This window comes from Lissotriton vulgaris, chromosome 7 (genome assembly GCF_964263255.1).
Source record: "Lissotriton vulgaris chromosome 7, aLisVul1.2, whole genome shotgun sequence".
In the NCBI taxonomy this organism is placed as follows: Eukaryota; Metazoa; Chordata; class Amphibia; order Caudata; family Salamandridae; genus Lissotriton; species Lissotriton vulgaris.
In genome coordinates this window covers 1,655,186,476-1,655,200,185 of record NC_141695.1, presented here as the reverse complement: position 1 = coordinate 1,655,200,185, position 13,710 = coordinate 1,655,186,476, and positions in this window count along the sequence as shown.

Genomic DNA, 13,710 nt, shown 5'->3' with positions numbered 1-13,710 from the left:
TCTTTGTTGCCAAACATCAGAAGACTTCATGCTGTAACCAGTTGAGTGTGAAAAGAAGCTCCCACTCACAAAGTAATTTCAAGTGGATCTTCTCCACAATCTAAGCAATTGGGTAAGTCCAAAAAAAAGCATAAGAAATCTAAAGCATTAAATTGCCCCTTCAGCCTTTCTCGAATTGCGTCTCATTCCCAGACTTCATCAGAGCTGATTCCAAGCCTGTTCCTCATGCACATCAGATTTCGGGGACTGTTGGGGATGTCGCAGCAGGTGGAGGTCTTTAGAGAGGCCATGCTGTACATTTTTGGCACCTTCAAGGTCCTACAGGTGCACCTTCGGACACCAAGGATCCTCTGGGGCCTCCAGTAAGATATCTACAGGCAGGATATCCCTCTACACTGTTGGTGCCTCTCGAACCTACTTCGGGATAATCACTGGCTCCCTTGCTGGCTTTAATTCCAACGTCACCCACTGCGCTGGTTCCCTTTGCATCAATACTAGAGGAAGATTCACAACTCATTGTGCTCTCAGACTCAGAGCATAATCTACTCCGACCAAAGCTGTGTCCTACCAAGGCCGGAAACCCTTTAGATTCTGATAACTTTCCCTCAGACTTTACACAGCTTTTTTGGCTCTGATTTGGACAATGATAATTTTGATAAAAAAGGATGATTTTGTTCCCCTGTATGATGACCTCTATGTGTATGAGGAGCTACAAGATGCTAGAGGCCTCGATATCTCTCCAGATACTAGCCTCTTTTTCTCCTCCCGGCCTTGCCAACAAAGAAAGTACCTCCTTCGCTGTCATTATGTGGTAGGCAGCCAAAATTCTGGACCTACAACTACCTGCTACGTGGGTGGAGACCAATACTCTTACAGAGGCACTCCAGCCTGGACAGGCACCTACAGAACCTCTATTGCCCTTTAATGAAACTCTCATGGATACACTTTTGCACTTTTAGCCCTTGGGAGAAACCATGTTCAAGACCACAAGTGAACATGCAGGTTGCTTGGCGCCCTTGACCACCACTCCACCGGATCAGTAGTCAAAAATGAAATAAAACATTGACAAGTGGATCTTCTATGCTCTGTGGTCTGTAAATCCCAACTATCTTCTAGGCCCTTACGTTCATTTCCTAAGTGACACAGTGCCTCAAGTTTTACCAACTGGTTTGGACAACTTCCAGACGGCCCAGACCTAAGATATTCAGGTCAGGATGGCCACAATGCAGCAAAATTTGTGATGTGCTCAAGCTTGGACATGACCGAATGCATAGGTCGGGCGATTGGCACATGGGTGGCCACACCCTAGATGAGGTCTGCATGCTCAGCTCCACATTTGTTAGAGTTGAGGTGATTCACTTGCCATTAAAGGCTTCCCTGCCCACCATCAGAGCAAAGCTGATGCAGGTACTCCCTGACAACACTACCGCCTTGTGGTACAGCAAGAAAGAGGACAGGGTGCGGTCTTGGGTCCTGTGCCAGGAGGCTCTATATCTGTAAAAATGGCTGGAGCACCAGGGAATTTCTCTGGTGGTGACCCACCTGGTGGAATCTCTAAATGCCACTGCGTATGTACTCACCAACCAATGCCTGGTGGACCACGAATGGCAGTGACACCTGGAAGTGGTGTGGGGTGTCTTCCATCAATGTAAAGAACCTTGGCTCAATAATTGTTTTCCCCCCACACCTACTGAGCATGCACACTATCAATGCTTTTCCGCGTTGGAGTTCTCAAGGAGGCACTTGCTCAGAGACTATTTCTGTCTAGAGTGGCGCTCAAGACACCTGTATGCGTTCCCGCTGCTACCTCTCCTGCAAGAGTTCTGAAGATCAGGTAAGACCTGGTCTAAGTCATCTGTCCTTTGGGAGGACCTTCTGCCACAGCAACAGCACAGGGTGCTGCACCATGCCATGCACACTCTGTTACTCCATACTTGGAGATCGAGCGGCAGGTCTTGGCCTTCCTCCTGAGGTCAAATATGTCATCTTGGCGGAGAGGCATCCCTCTACAAAATGTATGTACACCAGTCATTGGGACAAGGTTTTAGCTTGGTGCAGCACTCTCCAGAATAATCTGTCGCAGTCCAAGTTGTCTAGAGTTGTATTGTTTTGTCCCTGACCTGGCAAGGACTTACATTGGGCAGTGTTAAATGCTATTTGATGGCTCTGTCAGCTTTTTTGCTGGTGACGGATCGGGCTTAGCTGTTTAAATCACCTACTGTGATGAGAAATTTGAAAGTTTATCAAAGTATTTTGTGTTGCCACAGTGGGATTTAAATTTGGCTCTTACATTTTCAAATGTGTACTTCCTTTGAGCCAATGCCCAGTAGTCCATTACTTCTAATGACCCTCAAAACAATCTTCCTGATTGCCATAATATCAGCTCAGCGTGTGAATGAGTTTCAGGCTCTTTCTGTCCAACCATCCTATACCATGTTCTTTTCAGGTAAGCTGGTGCTGGGGACAGGCACCTTCTTTTCTGCTAAAAGTGGTAATACAGTTTGACATCGGCCAGGGTGTTACAGTGCTAATGTTCTTTGCTCCACCTTATCACTCGAAAGAGGTAGAGAGACTCAATTGTTTGGAGGCCAAGAGAGCCTTCAGTATTTACACTGATTACACAAAAGAACTGTCGTTGGCTCCTCCGCTGTGGCAGAGGAGCATCGCCTCCCCCCCTGCCAGCAGCCTCAAAACAGCAGGAAAGGAGAAATAAAACGATAATTAACACTTTTTTTATTGTTGTCTTTTTCCTTTTCTGCTGAGGCTTGGGGGGCCGGGCCATGGGGTATGACAGGCTGCAGTGGAAGTGGTAGTGCACTGTGATCAGTGCGCATGACGGTTTGGCCGGGCGTCTCAGGCTAGCTAAACCATGATGCACACTGAAACTGTCTCCAACCCAGCTACGTTGTCGGGTCGGAGACGGCAGGCACAGGCTACCAACCTCACTAGGCTAGGAGCACAAATTCAGAGTGCTCAGGCCAATCTTGATGCTACTTTCATGACATGAGAGCAGCATCATGATTGGGCGCAGTGGAGTCTTGGGAACCTGTGTGGTATATCTAAGGTTTCTACCTTACATCTTCTCTGTTTCTCTGCCTCTGCTGTTCAGCCAGTGTGAGTGGAATGTTAGTGCGAATGTGATGGCATTGGAATGTTTGGTGGGGCTTTGATTACATATCTACTAGAAAACCTAACTAACCATCTAAGAAAAATAAACTTATCATCTGTAACCTAACTAAGTCTTCTGGAAGTACTTACCTACGACACAACACTGCACCTGTGAGGAGAGGAGCAACAGAGCGCGACGTGGCCGGCTTCAGGTAATTTGTTAATTTTTTATTTATTTATCAATTTTGTCGTTCCGCCAACCTCTTTCCTTCCCCGCCCGCCACTCGTCCACAACACCGGCCGCTACTGAAAAGAACATTGAGTGAACGATCAGTTGGGTTTTCTTGTACAAAGAATGGCAAGGCGGTGCACAAGCAGACTTGATGGATTGTGCCCTGCTACATATTGGTCAAGAAGCAGCCACCGGAAAGCTCATAGGCTCATTCCACCAGAGTCAAAACTTATACCACTGCTTTGGCATGCGGAGTACCTGTCCTCAAAATCTTTGAGGTAGCTACGTGAGTGTTGGTACACACATTCACAAAACACTACAGTTTAGACAGTCGGGTCCAGTGAGATGAGCATTTTGACCGCTCGGTCCTGCAGGATTTTTTGCATGAGCCAGTTCACACACCTACCACCTTTGGAGGTAACACTGTGGTATCTATTCATAAAATGTGGAATCTGTTACAACTATCCACCAGAACAACAAGTTGATTACCTCTATAACACTTTCTGGCGGATGCTTCAGCTTGCTCACCGTCTCTTCCACTTCCCCATGTGACCTAAAAAGGTCCAATCTAGATATCTGCACACTGGTCATGCCAATTTGCCAGTGGACCCTGTGCCTGAGGGTGTGGACAGGTCTAAGAGAGGAACTCATGTTGGTGTGCATGGGTGGTGCTTCTATATGCCTCTGCTATTTACTTCCATATCAGAATGAAGTCGGCGCAAAGCCGTAAGACACCATTTACAGGTGTGCACGAGTACTTCTTTAAAGTTTCCAGATGCAGTCTGACTCCAGAGGAATATTCAGTAGATGAGAAATCTGTGGTTAGATACAGTTACCACCAGAAAGAGCATTACCGACGGTAAAGGGTTGTTTATCTTACACTAGGCCAGTTTCAACAATGTCGAGATTCTGTTGAATTCAGTGTGATGTAGTAGCTGCAGCTGTGGGAGGATTCTACTCAGCACCCTGATTTAGAAGTTGGTGTTTTTAACTAGTGCTGACATCTGTGACCAAAGGAGATGTGGCCTTGTGGCTAGATCAGTCAGCCTTGGAACTGGGGAACCAGGTTGGATTCCTGGCTTCTGCTCAACATCCAGATTTAAATTTTGGGCCAGATTTAAAGTTTGGAAGCCAGGATATTCAGCCGCAAATATGGCCTGTGTACCAACCTGACTGTCTGTCTGCCTGATTTAGAGTCAGGAGCACTACTACCTTTCTCTCGATCAATCCCCTGTTGACTCTGTCGATGGGACATTGTCCTCTGATGCCAATGGAGACTAGGGGCAATTGGAAGAAGGAAATTCCAGTGCCCGCTCTATTTATGGTTGGCCTTTTTACCTGTCTGTTGCATACCTGGCGGTGAGAGGGAAAATAATCAGTTGACCCAATTCACAGGTTTAAAAGCTCCTTGGATGTGAGTCATTCGTTTTATTTCTCAAGAACAAACTCACACTTTCCAAAACTTTGTAAATGTTTGGTGCAGAGTCGTCATTACTGATGCCAGCCTTCCTCCAAACTTTCTGTTATCTTGACAGGATCCGCCATGATGGTGCGCCATATCAAAGTATAGAGCTCACTGCTGGACCAGTGGTGAACTGTTTGGTGGACAGTAATGAAATGTCCTCCGCCACCCTGATCAACAGAGCACCATCTGACAAACTTAAGCTCAGGACAGTATTCTCCCTCTGCCTAAAAAATGCATAACAAAGTCCGGTGCTCACATAAAGCACTCTTATTTCTATGGCCAGGTTTGCACAATATAAAATGTACAAAAAATTTAACGTTCTGAATCAAACCAATATGTTATAATACATTGGATAGAATCAGTGGCTTTTAATTCTTCCGGGCAGATGAATGGTAGGAATGTTATATGACATGTCTTCTTTGAGGATTTCTGTCTTTTAATTTATTTTATATTTATTGGTTCATGAAGTTTAGAGCGTAACATTCGAGTAGATATAGGAGTAACCAGATACAATATACTTTGGCAAAATGAAAAGGTATGCACAACATAGTACTTTTATACATGCATCCTGACTTTATTCTGTCTGCCAGTGTTCCAGATAGGCACCCCCAAACCCCACAGCGCACCAGCCATACAGCCCCTCAAAAGGCAAATGTTTGAACTTAGTATTCAGGATACACACTTCACTATGTATTGACAAGTATTGAGTTTTGGGCAGGGCTGTCCCCGGGAGGCTCACTGTTAACCACCCCCACCCCCGCCCCCCCCCCCCCCCCCACGTCCTAGATCTCTTTGCCGTCAGATGTGCAGTGCCCATCGGTTCGTGCTTCTCTCCTAGTGACAGGTACAGGGAACCCCCTATACCTTAGTTGTGATCTGGGTGGCAAGAGATCCTAATAGTAGTCCAGCTGCTTTTTAGGTCTCGGCTAGAACAGCGCGTAGCGCGTTCTCACCAGAGAACTATTGTCGTCGGCTCAGCCGACAAAGGGAGACAAGAGCTGGCCACTCGCTCAGCATCATGAATGGGAGAGGGAGAGACAAGAGCTGGCCACGCGCGGATTTGGTCGCACGCGTGAGATGTGCACGCTCACGGCGACGGCGTCTCGTGCGCTCCCACCGCGCTTTCACTTTCGCTGCCGCCATGAAGATCCTCAGCCTCCAGAGCAGCACCAGGGGTAAGCGGGCTTCGGGGGCTTCAGTTTGTTTGTTTTTTGTGTATTTTCTTTGCTCTTGTATGTGAACCTGCTGCTCGCAGTTTCTTCCGTTTGAAATAACAGCAGTAACTGCGTCCGTGAGCGGTATGAAGCACCTTCTTTGCACTATTCTGGACATGTATAATGTGCCCAGGCTCACAGGGTGTTTGGCCACGCCAGGATTCTGAGTTCACTCCCCTGCTCCAAAGGCTGCAGGTCCGAGCCTTGGGCCCCCTGGTAGAAACGCTCTGGTCTTCGTGACAACCGCGCGTTCCTACACCCCACTTACACTTGCACCCTCTTCAAATGTCCCTTCTGCACCCCCTCTCTGCCCCCATTCTGATACTCGGTGCGTCGCCAAAGGTGGTAACTCACGCACTGTCTTACATATCACAAATACTTCACAGGTAACAGCCACCACATGTCTCCTAACATGTGCTTCCGGTCCTTTGGGCGAGTCTTGCAATGTCCCTTTGTTAGGGCTACATTAGCGCCCTCAAGCAAAGTGTTCTCTCCTTTTTGCCACATGCAGGCACTTTTAACACCGCCCTATCACACCAGAAATGTCTTCTTATCAACGGCGCCATCAACACTTTAAACACAAGTTTAAAGATGCCCTCTGACATTTCCTTTCACTCCCTGACCCCCTCACACACCCTTTGATCCTCAGCAGAACCCTCGCACCTACTTCGGACACAAGGGAACCCCCTCACACCGTCTCTGTCTTACACAAGCCAACTGCGCTACTTTTCTTATTCAAATCCGGGCCCCTGTTTAGCTCTCCCAGGCGCTTGATGTTTAGCATTTGCAAACATTCACAGCCAGAGCAGGATTTCATTGGTCCTTTGATCCGTAGGGCAAAAACCCCTTTGTTTGGTTTAAAATGTGCGCCTAGCTCCTCTGTGCAAATACACTCTTGCCAGACATTTTACAGGTGCGCTATCTTTTTTCTTTTCTTTACTAACTCCTATCTAATTTCTTTCTCAAATAAAACGTTTCCATTAAGAATAAAAGCAAGCCAGCAGCATCCATACTAGTATCTACATTACTGCGCAATATTATTAAAACACCTTAAATATACAAATACCAGTTCATTTAAAATTAGCCATGCTATTTAATAAAATGCTACGCTAACATTGTTTTACAACATATTTGCCTGCTTGTGTTCCTGAACTCAAAAACATCTGTTCTACCTTCCCAGTACCGTTAATCAAACCAGACAATTCGCTTTTCCAGGCTCCTTTTATCTGCAATTTACGATTTTCACAGGCTCTTCAATGACACATGTTCACGTGTTTTATTAGTCCTAAAAGATAAGATAGCTATCTTCTGTTCCTGCTCCTCTACTTAAACTCAGGAAGAAAAGCATTTCCAAACTTCATTCCCATTCCAAACGGAGCTGTTGCTATACATTGTAGGACCCCGACGCATCGCTATCTAAAGCGCCTTAAATACGGTAAGTTCTAAACAATACTGCGATTAACCCATGTTTTATTTTCTCACATAATAACTCTGCTCAGGTTTTCGTGTCTCTGTGTCCTGCTTGTGATCCGGTTTTCGTGCCTCTGTGCCCTGCTTGTATTTAAAAGCATTCCCAGCTCAAGGCGCACATGCACGCCTGTGTGTGAGTGCCTCCCGGGGTACATGCACTCTAACACTATGGAGTCTCAAGGCGAGAGCGGCATGTCCTGTGCCCTGCCCCAGCACAGTCTGTGTGTGTGTTTGTGTGTGTGTGATGTGAGTGTGTTCGTATGGGTGTGTGCATGGGTGTGTGAGAGCGCGAGACAGTATGTGTCTGTGTGCATACTCAGAGGTGCACACTGCACCAGTGCACGCGCCTCTCCTTTTATTTAAAAGGATTCCTAGCTCGAGGCGGACAAACACAGAAACGCACACACACACACAACCACACACACAACCACACAACACCACACACAGCCACACACACACAGCCACACACACAACCACACACAACCACACACAGCCACACCCACACAACCACACACATACAACCACCCACATACAACCACCCACATACAACCACACACACACAACCACACACACACACAACCACAACTACACACAACACCACACATACAACCACACACACAACCACACCGTCAGTGCACACTTTCACCAGGCACAGACACCATCAGTTGTCAGTGCACGCTTTCACCGGGCACAAACACCACCAGCCGTCAGTGCACGCTTTTACCAGGCCCAAACACCACCAGCCGTCAGTGCACGCTTCCACCAGGCACACACTACCAGACATCAGTGCATGCTGTCACCAGGCACACACACACCACAGATGTCAGTGCACACTTTCATCAGACACACACCAACAGCCGTCAGTGCACACTTTCACCAGGCACACACACCACCAGCCGTCAGTGCACGCTTCCGCCAGGCACACACACCACCAGCCAGCAGTGCACACTTCCACCAGGCACACACACCACCAGCCATCAGTGCATAATTTCTACAGGCACACACACTACCAGCCATCAGTGCACACATCAATTGTTAACGCATCCACAATTAACTATTGTAGCAATCGCAGTATGGCGCACTTTACTTTTAAACATATTCATCTAAAGCGCAGCATGCCACCATTGCTACAAAAATAAATACTCATTTTTTTGGCCTACAATTAATAGACTTTTGTTGCAGTTGGTGTTGCAATATTTAGCAATGCCAATAGCTCAAACTTAATTAACCCGAGACCTATTGCATTGTAAATGCTTGTTGTATTAGACAACATCCTGAATCCAGTCCTCCATCTGAGGTGGAGGACGGCTCCCTCAGTGCATTGTCATTTGTCGCTTAGCTAGCCCATGCATTTATTTATCAAGTTTTATATAGCGCGAACAAGATCCCGAAGGATATCAGAGCGCTTTACAATAAGTTGGAAGAGGGGACAAAATGAAATATACAGAGCAATTGTGGAAAGAAAAAACCAACAAAGTGGAGTTCTTATCATCTGAAAGTCACTAATGCAACCGTATACATCAAATATTGATGTGCAGAAAGCCACCACCCTATTAATGCCAAGCGAAGTCGACATCCATCTCCCTGCACCTTCCACAGAGCTGATCATCCGACATACCAATTTTACATAGGATAGGAGGTGCAGCAGTGTAACTTTTTCATCCGTGAGCTGAAGCTTTAAATCCAGTTTCCAAACTATTCTCGCCTTTGGTGAACAAATATGGGCCTAATGCTGCATGATGGTATATAAACGAGTAATGAGCTTCTCTGAGAACTGTGGCCCTAGGTTCATCTTGAGTGCTTGCAGTGCTAGCGGCATCGATATATGTCAATGTCCACTGCAACATGCGATTAATAAAAGATGGGGTAATGCCAATAATATGGATACTGATCCTGGGCACAGTAATGGTACAACAGGGAAAGTTGACAAAAAGGTACAGGAATTTAGGGAGTACTATCATTTTGGCAATGCCAATTCTTCCTGCCATAGACAGCAGCATTCTGGACCAAACTGGCATTATATCCTCTAGCACAATAGAGGTTTCCCATAATTCGCACACCAAATATCATTTAATTCCCTGCGGATCCATATTCCCAAATGTTTAACAGTAGCATGTGCGCATTTCAACAAAATTTGGAGCAACTTTTCTCGTACTAGATTTAGGGGGAACATGACTTGGACCAGTTTATGTTTATGCCGGTAAGACATTCAAATTCTGGAGGATTTCAGTCTTTGGCGTTTTTGAGAAGTGATGCTGAACACCCAAGAGGATAAAACAATCCCTGAGGAATCCCACATCAGAAGTGTTAAAACAAATAATGGCTAAACCAATTTGGGTTAGTGGCTGCGATTTTACAAAAAGGATTGGCACCATTGGAGGATGTGAGATTTTATGTCAAGACCAGAGGCAAAGATTATGCTGTTCTTTCTCCACTTTATTTGCTGTCAAATGTCAATAAACCATTGGGAAGGAAAAAAAAACCTGGAAATATTAGTCCAGCCAATCAGCATGCCAGGTCTCTCCTTATAGTCCCTTGTTGACTCTCCTGCCCCTCTTTCTTATCTGCTCTAGCAGTCAAAAGATAAGTGCTTAGGCCCCCTGGGCCCATTTTGTACTATTTGTTGCTGTGGTTTCTGATATTATCACATGTTTTACCCCTATTTACTTTACGGCTTTCCTCAACGTGGCCGCTGGAACGTTCCGATGCACCTTTGTGGCCGCTGACCATCTCTTTATCCTCGCCTCAGGTGAGACATCGGGGGGGGCGATACTGTCTTCCGATCTCTAGAGGGCATGAACCAATAAAGTCCTCGGTCCTGCAGTATGCTACAGGAAAATTCCTAATCATTCAGAACTAACTCACCAATCTGCGGAGTGTTCGGCGCTGGGGCCCTTGCTGTCTGGAATTTTGATTCCCACATCTGAGCTCGGTACTGGGCAAAATATCTTTGGGGGTATAATGCTTCACGGCTTGACTCTCGAAACAATGACCCAGAGGGGTATAGAGTTGAGCCTTTTACAATGTCACAGGTGTGTGGTGTCCCCGGGCCATTGACCCCTGAGCAGTCCTCGTGCCAAGAATAGTTCCCTGGGTATCACTTTGTTTTTCATCTGCATGTGACCCTGGTGTTGATTTAGATGCTTTTGACAGACTTAAAAAGGCGTTCATGGGCCAGGCCCTTCCAGTGCAGGACCCAACCACCTCCATCATTAGGAGCCCTGATTTGGCCTGCTTCAGAAGGAGCTGATTTCACCCCGCCTCTCCCACCCCCCTAGATGGTGACGATTCCTGAGCAGGGTCCGATGGGGAAGTTGAGCCCGACAGGCCATGATGTCCTTGTGCAGACACACCCATTGGGGACTCCCCACGAGATAAATCCGCTCAAGTCAGAGTCGGATATGCAGGACCAAGAGGAAGCTCTTGTTCCTCAGAATGGGCCCCAGTGGAAAAGTAGCCACCTACATGGCAGGGAGATTGAGAGAAACCTTGGACAAAGAGATCCACAGCAGCCAGAGTGCTCCCATCCGTTGCTGGACGTCAAAGTGACTGTGATGCCTGAGATTGATTCCCAGAATAGCCACTTTTTTGCAAAATACATTCAAGACCCCCAAAAAGGCATTGACTGCCCCATGCGATCTTGTCGGGATGAACTCCTTGACATAACCAGCATTCTGACCAAGAATTTTCGACATGGCCTTAGGCACTAAGGCGTCGGAGTCTATCATCCACAGGGATCCCTTCAGGGCGGGCTTAACAGGACATCATATTCCTGGGCAACGCCAAATGTGCCATCTCCACTGAGCAGCTCATGACCGTCCTAATCAAGTTCGACCCAAAGTTGGCAGACCTAGCGAACTCTGAGGTGGGCCAAATTGTGCAAGGGGGGCTTTTCGGTGACCCATTTTTAAAGGAGTTAAGTACATTTGTGTCCACCTTTGACTTCCTGAATAAAGCCCAATCCTCAATCAAAATAATCTTTACACCACAGGTTTTCACAGGAGCTGGCCGTGCCAGGGGGCGCCCTTCCGTCCACTTCCAATATCAATCCCTGTCCAGTGGTCAGAACTCCCAAGTTAGACCAAAGACATGATCCCTCCAGATTCAGAGGCTTCTACACCAGCTAGAGGCTATCCTTGACACAGAGGCTCCAGAGGAGACATCAATCAGGGCACTTCTTGTGGTGAGTATACATCTTTTTTCTCCACAAAAAACTGGGGGGCAGACTGCCACGCTTCGTTCACAAAAGACATGTGGTGACAATAGTCGTGGGTGCTTCAAATAGTTCAAGGGTTCCATATAGAGGTCTATGGATCCCAGCTTCATTCCTCTCCTCTCCTCCCCTTTTCTTCTCAAACACGGAGGCCTCTCTGATCAATGCAGAGGTACAAGACCTGGTACCCAAATGAGCAATAGCCCCAATGACCACCCACCCCAATGGTTCCCTCAGCAATCTATTCTCAGAGGAAACATCTCCAAGACTTCAAGGAGTGGCTGGTTTTCTGTCACTTCAAAATGGAGAGTATTCACCTGCTACAGGACCGCCAGAGACCTAAGACTGGATGGTATGTCTGGATCTCAAGGACGCTCACCTTACGATCCCTATCTACTCGCCACATCTTCAGTTCTTACAGTTCCAATGGAGACTCCAGACCTTCAAATTCACAACGCTCGCTTTTGGACTAACCTCAATACCATGGTGCTTTACCAAGGTTTTGAAACCCATAGTGAAACATCTCGGGGTCAGGGATGTATGCCTGATTATATACCTTGATGACATCTCCTCATGGACCAATCCCCGACAACATTGTCTGCACATATGCCGATGACCATCAACCTGCTGAGTCACTGGGTTTCATTATTAATGGGGCAAAAGCCATCCTAGCCCTGACTCGGACCCTCACATTCTTGGGGTTCATAGTAAATTCAGCCAAAACTACTTTGAGCCGCTCCTCCAGAAAGATCTCCAAAATTGAACACAAACTACGGGGAATCTTGGCCTTACGGAGCACATCTCTCAGGCAGATCATGAGGGTAGTGGGGCTTCTCTCTTCCGCGATCCTGGCCATATTCTCAGGACCCCTGCACTATCAGACCCTCCAAAGGCTTCCCACCTTCGCCGGGGCGTGACGTACTACAAAGCGTCCCTTTCTTGGACAGGGATGAACTATATTGGGGGCTCAAACACATGGAAGCCTGAAATGAGCGTGATATTTTCGGATCCTTCCCAGACTTGGTGATCGAGTCAGTTGCCAACAACACTGTTTGGGGGGCACGATGTGGGTAATTTTTCACCGGCGGCAGATGGGAAGCTCTCAAACAAATCTTTACATATTAACTATCTCTAGTTAATTACTGACTCCTTCACAGTTAAATACTGAAACAAGGACAGGGCACACTACTGCGTCCTCTTGAAAATGGACAACGTGGCAGCAGTCCGTCACACCACTCACTGGGGCGGAGGAAATCCAGGGCCATCTCGGATTTGTTTTAAGCTACTGGGGTTATTACCTCGATTCGGATCTGTGTGATCGTGGAACACCTTCTGGGGACCGCCAACCAAGTGGCGGATTGGCATTTGCGCTACCTGTATAATAGAAGTCTCTGGAAACTGGATCCAACAGTGTTCCAGGCCATCTCGACCAGATGGGGCCCGTTCACAGTGGATCTGTTTGCATCCCGCTTGGACCACTAACTCTCTTGGTGCTTCAGCTGGAGACCAGACCCAAATGCAGTAGCAACCAACACCTTTCTGCAGGAATGCATGTCGAAAGTGGGATATGAGTTCCCTCCCTTCTCGATGATCATGAGGCTCTCGGCTCAAACTCAAAGGCAGCAAGCATAGTTGTAGTAACCCCTATTGGTAGATCTCAAGTTTGGTATCCAGTGCTGTTGTGTAGCATTTTAGAATCCAAGCGCAATTTACTGATTCATGCCCTTATATAGGTATAATTCACATTGCCCTTATATAGGCATAGAAATCATACCCATATTTAGACATAACCCATCCAGTCCAAATACTGGCATGGCTAATTCCACTTGTTCCAAAAAGCCACAACGATTTCTTGGAAAACTCGGCTTCAGCAGTCAGGGACATCCCCTTGCTTGAATATTGATTTGTCCTAGAAATCATGGAGTTTTCAAAGAACTACCATTCCCTTGGGGTTCTTTGATGACGTTATTATGTCTGACTTTACGTCAAACTAGGCACCTTCAAGGTA